Below are 19,166 nucleotides of genomic sequence, written 5' to 3' on the forward strand. Positions count from 1 at the left end.
GTAAAGATGCTTTCTTTTTCTTTTCTTTTTTGCAAAAATCCCGTGGATGCCACACGAGGTTCCCGACCTGGCGGATTGGTCTCGGAAACTAGCAGCTTGTTCGAATTACGATGAGCGTAAGTGGCGAGATTTGGCCAAGTGTAGATGGGAGGCAAAAAATCACGGTACGTGGTGTGTGGCTTGCTTTCTTTGAAAGGTACTTTCTTTCATGTGTACTAACTCCGTCACCGTAGGCATTGGAGATTTTTCTGAGATGAGGTTGTGCCCCTTTGGGGAGGAGTAATAATCGTCAGCTTTGGGATCGAGGACTGATAACAAACGGAAGGAGTCCTCAAAGTACGAGGGTGCTCATAGAGTGGCAAGCCCTGCTCGAAGGTTCAAAGAAGATGTATCTGCTGATCCTGCGGCATCTGAGGCTTCTAGCCTTGGAAAAATGGCTCCTCTCTTGCCGTCGTCTTCATTTCCCATCGAAGGTACTTCGAGGGATCTAGGTGTTCAGTCGTCATCCTCGCCCCCCGTCAAAGGTACTTCAAGGGATGTTCGAGATCAAGGGCCGCCTAAATCAAGAGGGGTCTCAAGAGACCATGTCCCCACTGAAATCGATTCAACTAGGGTCGGTGAGACCAGGCCAGTAGGTGCACGCTCAACATTTGAGGAGGCTCAGCAGCATTGTTCTGTGATGAGCTTTGGTAGGCTTCGTTGATCTTCTGATTGTACATTTTTGTTTTCTCATTGAGCTTCATTTTCATAGGCCTTTGACAAGCTCAAGTCCGAGCTACTCTGCTGTGAAGCCCAGTTAAGGAAAGTATTGGATGGGGAGAAATCCCTCAGGCTTCTTTGTGATGAAAGGGGAAACGAATTAAGACACCTTCGGTACGAGGCGAATCAAAGCCCGAACTATGAAAGCCACCTTAAGAAACAGGTAACTTTTGCTCCGAGGGAATGCATGCTCCTTCTTCTATCCTCAGATATTAATATTTTGATAACTCAGTTGTAGAGCAAGACAGAAAATTTGGAACACCTTTGGGGTGAGGTTGGCCAGGCCAAGCATGAGTGTAACGAGCTAAGAGCTCAGATAGATGCCCATGTTACGGCCAAGAAGAATGCTCTGGCCAAGGTTTCTGCCCTCGAGGTGCAACTCCGGAACGCTCGTGAAAACAGCTTTGTTTAGACGAGCAGGATTGCAAGGCGCAAGTCCAACCTTTTGGAGATGAAGGCCGAGGTCATGGACGCCCGGGCTAAAACTGAAGAGCGGGCTAAGGCCGACAAGAAAGTGATCGTCTATTTAAAATATGTTGCTGATGCTCGAGCTAAGCTGAGAGGGGCTTCCGATCGAGAGAGCATAAGCAATGAATATGCCTGGTGCAAATCTCGGAGGGAAACCCTCAAGGAGATCCATGGTAAGGATTTCGATCTCTCGGAAGAGATAAAGCAGGGAAAGGCAGATGAATATGACACCAAATTCCTTTTGTCTGATGATGAAGATGATGAAGAAGAGACCGATGGGGCTGCAGTCCCCGAGGGGAAAGTAGATTAGCATTTTTATTTTTGATTGTTTGTACAGGGCTCAAAGAGTATTTGCAAATATAGCCTTGCATTGTTTCATATGTGTATAAATAAAGAAACCTTTCGGTTTACTCCTTCCATGAATTTCCCTTTGCTTGAGTATGTCTTTCTTTGTTTTGAACTTATACGTTTGTTGATTGGCCAGGTGAACTAGACTTCGAGGTAAACCCTTAGGTTTCCAAATCGGCCCTGAGGCTCGTAGGTTCTTACGCATTTGCCCTTAGGTATTTTTAGTTAACTGTCTCAGCTCAGTCTTCGAGTCGGATTTAGACTCAAGCTCATTGACCCTTAAGTTTTTGGTCGGTACGACCTCTAATATAGGCTAGCTTCTGGGCTCTTACGCGTTGGGTCGGTACGACCTCTTAATATGGGCTAGCGACAGTGGCTCTTATGTGTTGGGTCGATACGACCTCTAATATAAGTTGGCAACAATGGCTTTTATGCATTGGGTCAGTACTGCCTCTTAATATAGGCTTTATTTTTCCGTCGCTAAAGACTTTTTGAAGTTATTATGTTCGCCCGACTCTTCGACGGCTTGATAAGAGATTCGATAGTGAGTCATTATGTAGCGATAAATGAGCACCTCAGGAGGTTTCGCTCGATGGCTGAATTGTTTTGAAGCCTATTATTTGGAGTTGATATGATCGAAGCTCTTTTGCTTATGTCGAGGGTAGCCTGATTAACCAGTTCTTTTCAAAGTTTTTTTTGAAGTAATTGAATGCCTATGATTTTATAGCGATGGTCGGGTGTCCCCGAGTCACGTGAGTTTGGTCGGAGTCTTGTGACCGGAGTCATTGCGTTTGGCCGGATCCTTTCAGTCCCTGAGTAAAGTAGTTTCGGTGTTTACATCGAGTATATGCCTTTTTAGGGTTCTTACAAGTTCAAATGTATAGCCTTAACTTTAAGATCGGGATTTATGCCTTTTGTAAGATCTTATAATTCTTAACATGCCTTACTTGAGTTCTTACAGATTTGGTTACTTGGTACAAGTATAACTTACGCCTTGCTCGAGGTCTTACAGTTTTGGTTACTTGGTACAAGTATAATTCATGCCTTGCTTGAGGTCTTACAGATTTGGTGTTGCCTTATGAAGGTCTTATGAGCTCAAGGTTGCCCTGATGGGGTCTTATAGCCTCGAGTTTTCGACAAATCGATGCGGGTGACAGTCGGCGACAGTCCCCGAGTCATCGAGATTTTCTTGGCTTCTGGAGCCATTCCTTGTAAACTTGGTATTGCCTCATTGAGGGCTTATGAGTTCAAAGTTTCTGACTCGGATATCATGTGGCCTCGAATTTTTGGCGTCAGTCCCCGAGTGTTTGGGAAATTTCTGGCTCTGAAGCTCTTTTTTGTAGAAGTAGCATACTTTTTTGAAGCGTAAAGCATTTTAATGGAGGAGAAAATATTCTTTGATTACTTGGTAAAAGTACACATATTTTTGCCGTCAAGGGCTCAATTATTCTATGCAGACACGGTTCATTCGACCGTTTGGCCCGATATATCATTTTCCTATTGAGACCCTTTTGGCTCTTCTTGACTTCTCGAGAAGGTGATCTTCCGGGGGAATGCCCCCCAATGTTCGAGGTTGATTGAATAGAAGCCTTGAACACTTGTGAAATTCTCCTTAGGTAGCATATAGATGTTTCCTCGTTAAAAACCTTGTTGGTAACACCCTTCTTGGGATAAAATCCCATCAAAGGAAAATAGTGCAACGTATGCTTTGAAACTTTAAGGTCTTCAAGCGGGACAACGCTTCGACTGTTCTGATGGGGCATCTGCACAAAACTTAGTGTAAGATGTAAATAAAAAGGGGAGATGGTTTCGCTCGCCATGTTGAATCCAATGAGGACTCGAGAGGCGGGCACGATCTGGTCGAGTAGTCCGAGCTGCTCCACCACCTTCGACCTGATAATGTTGGACAAGCTACCTGGATCCACAAGCACACGATTAATTTGAAATGTATTCACAAGAAAAGAAATTACCAAGGCATCGTTATGAGGTTGAGACAGGGTCTCGATGTCCTCGTCACTGAATGTGAGAGCATCTTCGGATTTATAACCCCGAGTTCGTTTCTCCCTTGTGATGGATATTTTTGTTCTTTTGACAATGGGTTCCTACGGGATGTCGATTCCTCCAACGATCATATGGATGACATGTTGCGGCTCATTTGTTTCATTCTTCATGTTCACCTCTCTTTCCCGGAACTGATTTTTGGCTCGATCACTAAGGAACTCCCGGAGGTGCCCTTTGTTGAGTAGTCAGGTTACTTCTTCTCGGAGTCGTCTACAATCTTTGATCCTATGACCGTGTGTTCCGTGAACTTCGCACACTAAGTTGGGGTTCCTCTACGACGGATTTGATAGTACAGGTCTTGGCCACTTGGTGTCTTTGATTTTACTGATGGTAGATACGATGTTTGAAACGTCAACGTTGAAGTTGTATTCCGAAAAGTGGGGTGCCTCCGTCGGTCCTGTGTGTCTATCGAATCCGAATTTGCTCACGAGTCCCTAAGGATTCTGACCTCGGTCTGTTCTTCGATCATTTCAGGGTATGTTATGCCTTGGGGCATTTCTCCTATCTTCGGTGTATGTTTGGTATCTCGCGTTGTTTGGCTTTAGCTCCTTCGCCAAGAGTCTGATTAGATATACCGAGCCCGAGAGAGCACCCAGTTGGTCGTCCTCGACCCTAATCTTCGACTGATACGGGTCGTGGACGTCCGACCAAGTCATGGCGGGGTATTTAACCAAATTCTGCTTCAACTGCTTCGAAGCAACCGAGCTTTGTTCGTTCAAGCCTTGGGTGAAGGCATGTACTGCCCAGTCATCGGAGACTAGTGGTAATTCCATTCGCTCCATTTGAAAGCGAGATACGAACTCCTGCAGCATCTCGTTTTCTCTTTACTTGATTTTGACGACGTCGGATTTCCTTGTAGCCACCTTGATGGCACCGGCATGTGCCTTTATAAAAGAGTCTGCCAGCATGCAAATGAGTTAATCGAATTCGGAGCTAGGTTGTGATACCACATCATGTCCCCTTTCAAAAGTGTTTCTCCGAATGTTTTTTGCATGACGAATTCGATCTCGTCGTCCTTCAGGTCATTGCCCTACACCGCACAAGTGTAAGCAGTGACGTGCTCGTTGGGGTCCGAGGTTCCATTGTACTTCAGAATATCAGGCATTCTAAATTTCTTCAGGATAGTCTTTGGAGTGGCATTTGACGGGAATGGCTTTTCTACGAATTTCTTTGAATCAACACCCTTTAGGATCGAGGGTGCGCCTGGGATCGGGTCGACCCTTGAATTGTAGGTCTCCACCTTTTTGACGTTAGCTTCTATCATCTTTTCGCCCGATTCAATCCTCTTTGTGAGGTCCTCGAGCATCATCATAATAGCAGGGTTGGCTGCTGATCTGTTGTTACTCGATCTTTCCAGAACTTGTTCGGCTTAGGGAGCTATTTTCGACACTGTTATGCTTGGAGTTTTTTGGTGGCTTTGCAGTTGAGCAATCTCCAGTTGTTATGCCTGTAACATCTCAAAATTAACATGTTAACCTCTTGTTCGCCTCGCATTGGGATTTCCTGAGCTTCTTGTTGGTTTTCTTGGCGTATACTCCCATAGGTGTGGGAGCTAATGTCGACGTGTTGAGCGTTGCGCGAGACCACGTCTATGGGAATTGGTTCTGGCGCATCTTCAAGGTTTCCTGGTGGTACACCAATACCTGGAATAGCTACACTATTCTCTCCATGGTTCTCAAGACCGTTATTTTCATGTGCGTTTACTGAGTTAGACATTTTGACCTGAAGTCAAAGATTCTTCCACAAGAAAAAGTGTGAAAGATAACTTGCGTTATGTAGTAAACCAGCAATAAAACAATCACTATTATTTTTAGTCTCACGGTGGACGCCAAACTTCTTACCCTGAAAATGGTAATTACAATTAGATTTGATATTGTGGTTCTAAAAATACGTAATTTAGTTTTATGCTAGTTGTTAAGCAGTAGATGCTATGTGTGCGACTAGAAAATCAGATAAGAACTCGAAAGCAGTATGTTTGAGCAAACCGAGTGGCTGAGAATCGGGGCCTCGAGGTAGAGCTAGGTACTGAGCTGTGGACAGCCGATGAAGAACTAACAATTTTTGGAGCTTTGATGAAGAGCTCTTTATGATCAATAATGAGTAATAAATGAAGAACAATCAATGGAACGCAATAAATGCAAGCAATAAATGTAAATAATAAAGTCAAGAGAGAATGTGGTAGAGAGCAGAGAATGTTTTTGTATTGAATGTTATGAGTGATATATTTGTTACAAAATGACAAGGGTCCCCTTTATATATATAAGGGGGAATCCCAACATAGTATAGACGCATTTATTACAAGGATTTGAGGTTGGTACTGTCATTTAATGCCATGGTACGAGCTTGAACTAGCCTAATAGACTTGGTCAGCTTTGGTCACGTGCCTTGGGAACTTCCCGTTTGTCCATCTTAGCCGTTGATTTGCACTGCCCCGAGGTCGATCATTGAGAACCCCTCGGAGTTGAACCTCAACCTTCGTCTCGAGCCTTTGGAGATGTGCCTACGAAGTGCCATAATGACTATAAAATCGGACCCTCTGATTTTTACCGCATACAAAAGCCAATTACAAAACAAATTTCTACACTATAAATCGATCATGAATATAAAAAGATGGTATGTAACCTTTTTTATTCGTTCAATTTACACTAAATTGTGAAGAAATAAAACTTAATTCTTGTTTCATAATCTATGCTAGTGGCTAGTTTTGTGTAAATCTATTCTCTCTAAAATAAACATTGACCAATAAATTTATGGAACGGTGAAAATTTTCTAATGATCACAATCAGACTAAACATAATAAATCAAAAAAATCAAACAGTTTTGCCGACAACATGTTTGCACAGTATTAGGCAATTCTTATTAGTAGTAATTTACAAGGTTTCTCAAAATCTTTACAATACAGTACGCTATGAACCTTGCTGACCCTAAATAGGAAAAATGTTTTCGCTGTCCAGCAAATTGTCAATGTTTGGTCCAAAATTTCAGCAGAGAAATTTAGGAGAAAGAGACTACTACCCCCACATGCCTTGGGCTCCACCAACACATGTCTGGCTACGTAAGATAATAAAAGAGATCTTCTTTTTTGTCTTTGAATAAAAGAGATCTTCAACTGTAATGTAACTCTTGCAATAGATAGGGTTAGGTATTGGTAGTTACATAGTCCCTTTCTTTACCATATCATACCCACTAACACCAACTCATTTTTCTGTTAAAAAATTTAGTCAAAATAGTAAAGAGATATTGTCTACATACTATTTATGAAAATGCAGAAAATTCTCATGATACGACAAAGCCATTAGATAATGCAAATTAACTAAATCACTTTATGTTGAATACCCGAATTTATTGAGTAAAAAAAAGGAGGCTATTAGAATAGTTATAGCTTTCAGCAGCTACATTATTGGTCACTGAAAAAATGGTGGGCGAGCAGTGGATTGACACCCTCGTGTATCCCAGGTCACTTGGGCCGGGTGGTGCACTCATGTTTCTCGATCTCTCAAAAGTACCAAATGTTACTTTGGCACACCAGTTTTATATAAGAGGGGTGGACGGATAAATAGTGTATTAATAAATTTTTGACCTATTAAAATTTTTCCTGCTAAGACACCTAACAGTACAAGTACTAGAACCAGGTTCTCGATGCTGGTTCTACTCCTGTATCGAACTAAGTGCAGAAAGTAAATACACAAGAATGTCCTCGCTCGAGCAACATCATATTTTGTCTAATTATCACTCTCCAATACTTCTTCGGTTTGCCTCTACCTCTCCGTTGGCATTCCAACGCTAGCCTCTCAAACCTCTTCACCAGAGCATAAGTGTCTCTCCTCTTAACATGCCCGAACTATCTAAGTCTCGTCTCCTGCATCATATCATCCACAGGGGCCACCCACACCTTATCCCGGATAACTTCATTTCTAATTTTTTTCTAACCTGATATGCCCGCACATAAATCTCAATATCCTCATTTCAGCCACCTTCAATTTTTGTATATAAGAGCTCTTGATTGGCCAACACTCTGTCCCATACAACATAGTCGATCTGACCACCGATCTATAGAACTTACCTTTAAGTTTTGGTGTTATCATATGGAACGCCAGAAGTGAGCCTCCATTTCATCCATCCTGCCCCAATATTGTGTGTGACATCCTCGCTGATCTCCTCATTCCCTTGTATAACAAACGCAAGGTACTTGAAACTTTTTCTCCTAGGGATAACTTGTGAATCAAGCCTTATGTCTTCGTCCACTTCCTGAGTCGCGCTACTGAACTTGCACTCCAAGTATTCCTTTTTGGTCCTGCTCAACTTGAAACCTTTAGACTCCAGGGCATGCCTTCAAACCTCTAACCTCTTGTTAACAACATCTTGCATCTCGTCAATCAGTACAATGTCATATTCAAATAACATGCAATATAGCACCTCCCCTTGAATATGTCGCATCAGCGCATCGATCTCTTGGGCAAACAGAAAAGAGCGAAAGTTTGACCCCTGATGCGACCCTATTACAACAGAAAAGTGTTCAGAGTTCCCTCCCACTATCCTCACCCGAGTCTTAGCTCCATCATACAAGTCTTTAATAGCCCTCATGTATACAATAGGAATACCTCTAACCTCCAAACATCTCTACAACACCTCCCTCGACACTTTATCATAAGCCTTCTCTAAGTTGATGAACACCACATATAAATCCCGCTTTCTCTCCTTATACTGCTCCAACAACCTCCAAACAAGGTGAATAGCTTATGTAGTTGAACTCCCCGAAATATATCCAAATTGTTTCTTTGAAATAGATACAATCCTCCTCACCCTTAACTCAGTTACCTTCTCCCATATTTTTATAGTATGGCTCAGTAGCTTGATACCTCGATAGTTGTTGCAATTTTGGATATCACCATTCTTCTTATACAACAGGATCATCGTACTCCATCTCCATTCCTCGGGCATCTTCTTTATCATTAAAATTAAATTGAATAGCCCAGAGCAATTCCATGCTCACCCTACCCACGATCTTCATAAATTCTATCGAAGTTTCGTCTGGTCTGATCGCTCTCCCCCTGCTCATCTTACGCATAGTCGCCTCTACCTCTTCAACTTTTATATGCCTAAAATAACCAAAGTCCAGACAACTCTTAGAGTGTTCTAAGTCACCCAACAAAAATATTTCTTCCTTCCTCATCTTTGATGCACTTCATTAGATCGAGATCACGGGCCCTTTTTTCAAGCACCTTCGCTAGCTTGTACAACTTCTTATCCTCTCCCTTACCTCCAATTTCTTCATACAAGCATTCAAATGTGGCAGTCTTAACCGTTGTTAAATAACAACAAATATAATATTAAATACTATAAGCAAGCATAATAGAAATGCAATATGAAAATGCAGAAAATTCTCATGATACGACAAATCCATTAGATAATGCAAATTAACTAAATCACTTTATGTTGAATACCCGAATTTATTGAGTAAAAAAAGGAGGCTATTAGAGTAGTTATAGCTTTCAACAGCTATAGTATTGGTCACTGAAAAATGGTGGGCGAGCAGTGGATTGACACCCTCGTGTATCCTAGGTCACTTGGGCCGGGTGGTGCACTCATGTTTCTCGATCTCTCAAAGGTACCAAATATTACTTTGGCACACCAATTTTATATAAGAGGGGTGGATGGATAAATAGTGTATTAATAAATTTTTGACCTATTAAATTTTTCCTACTAAGACACCTAACAGTACAAGTACTAGAACCAGGTTCTCGATGCTGGTTCTACTCCTGGAACGAACTAAGTGTAGAAAGTAAATACACAAGAGTAATGTCCTCAGTTCGCTCGAGCAACATCATATCTTGTCTAATTATCACTCTCTAATACTTCTTCGGCTTGACTCTACCTCTTCGTTGGCCCTCCAACGCTAGCCTCTCAAACCTCTTCACCAAAGAATAAGTGCCTCTCCTCTTAACATGCCCGAACCATCTAAGTCTCATCTCCCGCATCTTATCCTCCACAGGGGCCCCCACACCTTATCCCGGATAACTTCATTTCTAATTTTTTCTAATCTGGTATGCCTGCACATCTATCTCACCATCCTCATTTCAGTTACCTTCAATTTCAGTATATGAGAGCTCTTGATTGGCCAACACTCTACCCCATACAGCATAGTCAATCTGACCACCGCTCTATAGAACTTACCTTTGAGTTTTGGTGACACACTCTTATCATACAGAACACCAGAAGTGAGCATCCATTTCATCCATCCTGCCCTAGTACTATGTGTGACATCCCCGTCGATCTCCTCATTCCCTTGTATAACAAACGCAAGGTACTTGAAACTTTCTCTTCTAAGGATAACTTCTGAATCTTGCCTAATTTCTTCGTCCACTTCCTGATTCGCGCTACTGAACTTGCACTCCAAATATTCCTTTTTGGTCCTGCTTAACTTGAAACCTTTAGACTCCAGGGCATGCCTTCAAACCTCTAAACTCTCGTTAACAACACCTTGCATCTAGTCAATCAGTACAATGTCATATTCAAATAACATGCAATATAGCACCTCTCCTTGAATATGTCGCATCAGCGCGTCATATCTAGGGCAAACAGAAAAGAGCTAAGGGCTATCCCCTGATGCAACCCCATTACAATAGAAAAGTGTTCTGAGTCCCCTCCCACTATCCCCACGCGAGTCTTAGCTCCATCATATATGTCTTTAATAGCCCTAATGTATAAAATAGGAATACCTCTAACCTCCAAACATCTCTATAACACCTCTCTTGACACTTTATATACACTTTCTCTAAGTCGATGAACACCACATGTAAATCCCGTTTTCTCTCCTTATACTGCTCCATCAACCTCCAAACAAGCTGAATAGCTTATGTAGTTGAACTCCCCGAAATATATCCAAATTGTTTCTTTGAAATAGATACAATCCTCTTCACCCTTAGCTCCATTACCTTCTCCCATATTTTCATAGTATGGCTCAGTATCTTGATACATCGATAGTTGTTGCAATTTTGGATATCACCATTCTTCTTATACAACAGGATCATCGTACTCCATCTCCATTACTCGGGGATCTTCTTCATCATTAAAATGACATTGAATATCCCAGAGCAATTCCATGCTCACCCTACCCACGATCTTCATAAATTCTATCGGAGTTTCGTCTAGTCTGATCGCTCTCCCCCTGCTCATCTTACGCATAGTCCCCTCTACCTTCTCAATTTTTATATGCCTAAAATAACCAAAGTCTAGAAAACTCTCGGAGTGTTCTAAGTCACCCAACACAATATTTCTTCCTTCCTCGTCGTTGATGCACTTCATTATTTGGCTAGATTTGGGCCATTCGGAGCTGGATATTCATGGGAAAGGCATTATGACTGATTGATTGAGCTTGGTTCGAGGTAAGTGGATTGCCTAACCTTGTGTGGGGGAACTCCCCTTATTATTTGGTAGTGTTTTTGATATGAGTGTCGTGTACGTGAGGTGACGAGTGCGTACATGGGCTATTTGTTGCAAAACTATGTTTTCATTATGTAAAATACGTGTTATCCATGTCTACATGTCTTAATTGCTTATCTGAACTTTTTGCAGCATGCTTAATGAATTTCCTACTTCTTTCTTGACTTGTACTTAGTCTAGATTGTAGGATTCCGTGTTGTAGTTGTATTTCTATTGTTTGAGCTGCATATTTACTTTGGGATTACGGAATGATATTTCGGGAGATCCCCCTATACTGCATATTTACAATGGGACTACGAAACGGTATTCCGGGAGATCCCCATGCACTGTATATTTACTTTGGGACTACGGAACTTTATTCCGGGAGATCCTCATGTACATTTATGTTGGGACTACAAGACGGTATCTCGGGAGATCCCCTGTTGTTATCTTTGTGTACTGAGCTGTGACCTTCTGTGATTTAATTCTGTTAAATTTCAGTCTCTACTTTAGTGCAATATTTCATCTTGCCTTACCTTATATATATATATATATATATATATATATATATATATATATATATATATATATATATATATATATATGTATACATATATATATATATATGTATGTATACACTAGTAGGGCCCTGACCTAATCTTGTCACTACTCGACCGAGGTTAGGATTGACACTTATTGGGTACCGTTGTGGTGTACTCATACCCTTCCCTACACATGTTTTTCGTATGTAGATCCAGATACCGCTTATCAGCCGCATTAGCAGTGAGGCGAGGCAGCTTTAGAGATTTCAAGGTATATCTGCCCCGTCCGCAAACCTCGGAGTCCCTTTCTACTCTTCCCCATGTCAAACACTTCATGTATTTTCTTTTGTTAGACTTTGGAGTATAGAAATATTATTTTCTTTTCTGTAGTTTGTGACTTACGATGTTCTGGATTTTGGAAGAGTTTATGTACACTTTGAGAGTGATTATTGTATGTGTCGCGTGACATCTTAATTTTTTATTTAAAATTTACTATTAGTTGTTAGATTTTATGTTTTCATCTTATTTTTTATAAATATTAGGCTTACCTAGTTGTAGAGATAAGGTGCCGTCACGGTGGTTCGCGGAGGCAGAACTTGGGTCGTGACATGTTTATCACATTTGGCAAGAAAGGAATATAAGGAATTTCAAGAATCCTGCGAGGAATTTCAAGACGCAAAGAAGGGTTGCTCATCAAGTGGTAAAACAAGTGATACAAGAGATTCATCAGAGAGCAAGCAGGAATTGTAGACTCAGTAAATATAAGGAAATTTTAAATTTCTACCTATAGTTGCAGGTTTTGTGGTGTAAATAGAGGGATACTTTGGGGTGTAAGTTTAGGTCCAATGTCTAAACAACATACATAACATAAATATAACTACGACAAACTAATCTAGCTAAATGAAATCAAAGCTAACACAAGAAATTGGAAAATCACACAAAAAGCCTCCCCGTGTCCACGTCTCAGAATCGGGTAAAAGTCACAAATTACGAACACTCATTCACTCACAATTCTAATTATACCAAATTTACTCAAATCTGCTACCAAAATCTCGATCAACACTCTAAAATTCAGCTTAAGAACTTTTCTCAAATTTCCCCAATTTCTCACCCAAATTCCTTAATTAAATGATGAAATCAACTATATATTAATGCAATACAACCAAAAATGAGTTAGGAATTATTACCCAATAGTTTCATCTGAAAATCCTTCAATTTATCGCCTAAATCTGAGCTCTCAAAGTCCCAAAATGAAAATGAGATTAAACTCTCAAAATTTCCCTTTTCCTGCCTAGCGAACTCGCTTCTGCGAGCCTTCAACTGCACCTGCAGAAAAATCATCGCAGGTGCAAAAATCACTCAAGCGGAATTGGGTCTGTATCTACGAACAAGGGCCGCATCTGTGAGCCCTCACTTGCGCTCCTCTTCCGCTTCTGCCTGTCCGCTTCTACGAATCTATCGCCGCAACTGCAACCCTAGCTGGACATGGCCAAAACCTCTTTTGCGGCACCGCACATGCAGCCCAAAGTGCGCAGGTGCGATTACACCAGGTGTAGCCGCTTCAGCAATTGCATATGTCCCAAACTCAATCCGTTAAGCATTCGAAACACACCCGAGGCCCCCGGGACCTTGACCAAATATACCAACCAATCCTAAAATGCCATACAGACTTAGTCAATCCCTCAAACCACATCAAACAATGCAAAAATTATGAATCATCCTCCGATTCAAACTTAAGAAACTTGAAACTTCCAAATTCGACAACCGATACTGAAACCCATCAAACCACGTCTGATTGACCCCAAATTTTGAATACAAGTCATATTCAACCCTACGGACCTACTACAACCTCCGATATCAGAATCCAAACCCGATATCAAAAATTCCACTACCGGTCCAAATCACCAAATATTCAACTTTCGCCATTTCAAGCCTAAATGAGCTACGGACCTCAAAAACATAATCCGGACATGCCCCTAAGCCCAAAATTATCCAACGGAGCTAACGGAATTGATGGAAGTCCATTCCAGAGTCTTCTTCATACAGTTCCAACTACGGTCCAAATTCTAAGACTTGAGCTTCCATTTAGGGACTAAGTGTCCCAAAATACTCCAAAGACCAAAATGAAACCACCCGACAAGTCACAATAGCAGAAATAGATATGGGGAAAGCAATTAATAGGGGATCAGGGCTATAACTCTCAAAACGACCGGCAGGGTCATTACATTCTCCCCCTTTTAAAACAATCGTTCGTCCTCGAATGAGCATAGAGACATACCTGAAGTGGTGAAAAGATAAGGATAACGGTTGCACATATCCTGTTTGGTCTCCAAGTTGTCTCATCGACCGTCTGACCCCTCCACTAAACATTTACTGATGCAATGTTCTTTGACCTTAACTTTTGAACTTGCCTATCCAAAATAGCCACTGGCTCCTCAACATAGGAAAGATCCTTGTCCAACTAGACTGAGATAAAATCTAACACATGAGATGAATCGTCGTGATACTTCTGGAGCATTGAAACATGACATATCGGATGAACTCCTACTAGGCTGGGAGGTAAGTCAAGCTCATAAGCAACCTCCACAACTCGCTGCAACACCTCAAAGGGGCTAATAATCCTTGGGCTCAGCTTTCCCTTCTTTCCGAACCTAATAACTCCCTTCATAGGCGAAACCCGGAGCAAGAACTGCTCTATAACCATGAATGCCACATTGCGAACCTTCCGATTTGCATTACTCTTCTACCTGGATTGGGTTTTGCGAACTCTATCCTGAATCACCTTAGCCTTCTCCAAAGCATCCTGAACCAAGTTTGTGCCCAATAATCTAGTCTCGCCCTGATCGAACCAACCCACTAGGGACCGACACCACCTACCATACAGAGCCTTATACGGTGTCATCTGAATGCTGGACTGTTAACTGTTGTTGTAGGAAAACTCCGACAGTGGAAAGAACTGATCCCAAGAACCTCCAAACTCCACACACACGCACGGAGCATATCCTCTAGAATCTGAATAGTGCGCCTAGACTGTCCGTCCGTCTGAAGATGAAATGTTGTGCTCAACTCCACCCGAGTACCCAACTCATGTTGTACGGCTCTCCAAAACCGTGATGTAAACTATGTACCATGGTCAGAGATTATAGATATCGGCATGCCATGAAGTCTCACAATCTCGCGGATATAAACTCGAACCGCCTGCTTGAAAGAATAGGTAGTCATCATAGGAAGGAAGTGAGCTGACTTGGTCACCCTATCCACAATCACCCAAACTGCATCAAACTTTTGTTGAGTCCGTGGGAATCCAACCACGAAATCCATAGTGATCTGTTCCCATTTCCACTCCGGAATCTCTAACATCTAAAGCAATCCGCCCAGTCGTTGATGCTCATACTTCACTTGCTGCCAATTTAGACACCATGCCACATATTCCACTATGTCCTTATTCATTCTATGCCACCAATAATGTTGCCTCAAGTCCTAATACATCTTCGTAGCACCCAGATAAATGGAGTACCACGATCTGTGATCCTCTTGAAGAATCAACACCCGCAAACTGCCCATATTAGGCACACATAGCCTGCCCTGAATCCTTAATGCACCATCATAACCAATAGTGACCTCTATAGCATCACCATGTTGGACCGTTAATACGCTCAAATTACACTTTAATTAAATAGTGTAAGGAGGTCAGTGTCAAATATAATAACCCAACAAGGTTGGGGCCGAATCCTACAGGGAATATGGTGTGAAAAGATTACTTGAGTAGTGTGAAACTTGACTTATATCGTAAATCTATTCCTTTAACATAGAGAGAGAGTGATATAGTTGTGAATTGAGAAGATAACTAATTGTGTTATGAGAATGTGAGTAATTTGATTAAGGAAACCAAGGTTGTTTCTTCATCAATGAAATGTAATGCTATCAGTGTTAATATGATATATTTCTAATGGAAGGTCTTTTGATATGCAAATGGTTTCTAAATGACTACCCAATATTTTCCAATGGTTAGGTAGCATTTTATTATTCCAAAAATAAAAGACTTGCAATTTAAGAATAACCAATTTATGCCAAGTAGAACCTATGTATTCCTAAGTGATTCTATTAAACAAGATTTAAAGTCTTGAGTTCTTGATATTCAATTCTACCAAACCCTAACCCATTTTTCCAGTAAATTCCATTGACCTGTAAAAAGTGGGCCTAACCCTTGGGAAGAATAAGAATTGAATACATATCAACCAACCATTATATATATATTCAATATTAAACACCCATTAACATCACACCCATCTAGGGTCCACAACCTTAGTATTTAAAACTAGTTACTCATGCTAAAATACAAGAATGAAGTATCTAATAAAGTCATAAAGCTTACAAAAGTGCAAGATTCCTTCTTCACAAGCTTCCAAATTAATGGAGTATTCAATGCTCTCTATGTACGACCTTTTTCAGACTTCAATTCCCTACAAAGACCCTAGTTATTCTTTTTATAGTGGACCAAAGGTCGTGGTCAAAATTGGACAAAATTACACTTTCAGACAGCTTATGCGATCGCATAATGTCGCAGACCACGTATGCGGTTCGCATACTCCCCTTTTACAATGCAGACTTGTAAGTCACCAGTTCCAGGCTTCCATCGCATATATATTATGCGGCCCGCATGTTTGTTATGTGACTGCATATGTCATCACAAATCGTGCTGAGAAGCTTCTTCTACTGAAATTACACGACCATTATGCGGCTCGCAAAAGTGTTATGAGACCGCATAATGGACCGCATATTTTTCTCTTCATTTGGCCAATAAGTCTGTTTCAGTTTGTGATCAACATCTGAGTTATGCGGTCCGCATGTGAATTATGTGGTCGCATACTTGTAGCATTTCCATTCTTTTGTGACCTTTTGACTTCTTTTCCATGTTTTGGGTCTTCAAGCTCATGCACTACAAAACAACCAAACTTGATCAGAATTAACTAAAAATGCATTAAAAGACTAGTTAAAATATAAGTAATTGGTATCAAATGTGCCGAAATTCAATGGCACATCAACCGTGTCCTTAAGGACAAGCAGATGGGGATCACCATAGTGACACTCCCTGATACGATCATAAAGAGAAGACCGAGAGACCACACAAGCCAATACTTGACTCAGCTCAAAAATATCCAACCTCACAAACTAGCTGGCTAAGGCCTGAACATCCAAAGCCATGAGACTCTCAGCTACTAGTAGATATGCTAAACTTCCCAAACTCTCTGCCCGGCGACTCAAAGCATCGGCCACCATATTGGCTTTCCCAATGTGGTACAGAATGGTGATATATCCTTAAGCAACTCTAACCACCTTTTCTGACGCAAACTAAGATCCTCCTACTTGAATAGATGCTGCAAACTCCGGTGATCTGTGCAGATCTCACAACGGACACCATACAAATAATGCCTCCAAATCTTTAAGGCATGAAAATAGCTAACTCAAGGTCGTGGACATGATAGTTCTTTTCATGCACCTTCAACTGTCTGGTTGCATCAATCACCCTACAGTCCTACATCAACACCACGCCGAGGCCAACTCGCAAAGCATCACAATAAACTGTATAAGACCCCGAACTAGAAGGTAATATCAGTACTGGGGCTGTAGTCAAATCTGTATTGAGCTTTTGGAAGCTCTTCTCACACTCTTCCATCCACCTGAACGGAGCACCCTTCTGGGTCAGCATGGTCATAGGTGCTACAACAGATGAGAATCCCTCAATAAATCGATAGTAATACCCTGGCCAACCAAGAAAGCTCCGGATCTCTGTGGCTGAGGATGGTCTGGGCCAACTCTGCACTGCTTCCACTTTCTTCGGATCCACCTTTATCCCTTCACTCGACATTATGTGACCTAAAAATGCCACGGAATCTAACCAGAACTCACATTTTGAGAACTTTGCATATAATTTCATTTCTCTCAAGGTCTGAAGCACTGTTCAAAGGTGCTGCTCATAATACTCCTAACTCATTGAGTACACCAGAATTTCGTCAATAAAGATAATGATGAATGAGTCAAGAAAAGGCCAAAATACACTATGCATCAAATGCATAAATGTTGTTGGGGCATTGGTTAGCCCAAATGACATCACAAGCAACTCGTAATGACCATACCGAGTCCTAAAAGTGGTCTTCAGGATATCTGGCTCCCAAATCTTCAACTGATGATAACCTAAACGTAAGTCAATCTTGGAAACTACTCTGGCACCTTGTAACTGATCAAATAGGTCATTAATACCAGGCAAAGGATACTTGTTCTTCATTGTGACTTTCTTCAACTAGCGATAATCAATGCATATATGCGTAGAACCATCCTTTTTCTTCACAAATAAGACAGGAGCACCCCAAAGTGATATATTGGGCCGAATGAAGCCTTTATCAAGCAATTCCTATAACTATTCCTTCAACTTAGGTGGAGTCACACAATATAGAGGAATAGAGATGGGCTGAGTGCCTGGCAATAGATCAATGCCAAAATTAATATCTCTGTCGGGCGGCATGCCCGGAAGATCAGCTAGAAACACATCAGAGACCCACCTCACAACTGGGACTGACTCAATTGTAGCAGTATCAATACTAACCTCTCTCACATAGGCTAGATACGCGTCACACCCCTTCTCGACCATTCATTGAGCTATAAGAAATGAAATAACTCTGTTGGGAGTGTAATCTAAGGTACCCCTGCACTCTAATCATAGTAATCCTGGAATAGACAACGTCACGGTCTTGGTGTGACAATGAAGAATAGCATAATAAGCTGAAAGCCAGTCTATGCACAAAATAACATTAAAGTCTATTCCAGGATACATATGAGCAATAATTAATTGACTCTGGTCTCAAAACCACTAAGAGTAATCAAACATGACCAATACATATGGTCCATAACAAGAGAATCTCCCACAAGAGTAGACACATAAATAGGGGAACTCAAAGAATCCAGAGATACGCCCAAATGCGGGGCAAAATAAGATGACACACAAGCATATGTGGATCCTGGATCGAATAGAACTAATACATCTCTATGACAGACCGGAACAATACCTGTAATGATAGAGTTGGAAGCAACTACCTCTGTACCAGTAGGAAGGGCATAGTATCTGGCCTGACCTCCCCCTCTAGAGCGACCTCTACCTCCCCGACCTCCACCTCGAGCTGGCTGAGCAGGTGGGGTGGCAGCTGGTACTGTAACCATAGCCTGGGGACCCTGTGGAGCACGTTGTGGTTGAGAAGTCTGTGGAGGTGCACCCCTCGTAAGTCTGGAGCAATCCCTCGCCATATGATGAGTTTTGCCATACTCAAAACAAGCTCGGGGAGGCGGTAGATACTTTTGGCTGACGCGGGCCAAGTCTATTGGACTGACCGCTAAAAGCACACCGTGCAGGAGGCACACTGGATACCGGAGGCTCATAATAAGGCTCATGAGGCCTAGAAGGGGCTGGAAAAGCTGAATGAATAGAGCGACTCACATAGCCCCTACCATGACGAACTGTACCTGGGGCAGGGGCACCAGAATAGTGGCCAGACTCTCGAGTCCTCTTGGTCT

The sequence above is a fragment of the Nicotiana sylvestris genome, chromosome 9 (genome assembly GCF_000393655.2).
Source record: "Nicotiana sylvestris chromosome 9, ASM39365v2, whole genome shotgun sequence".
Taxonomy (NCBI): Eukaryota; Viridiplantae; Streptophyta; class Magnoliopsida; order Solanales; family Solanaceae; genus Nicotiana; species Nicotiana sylvestris.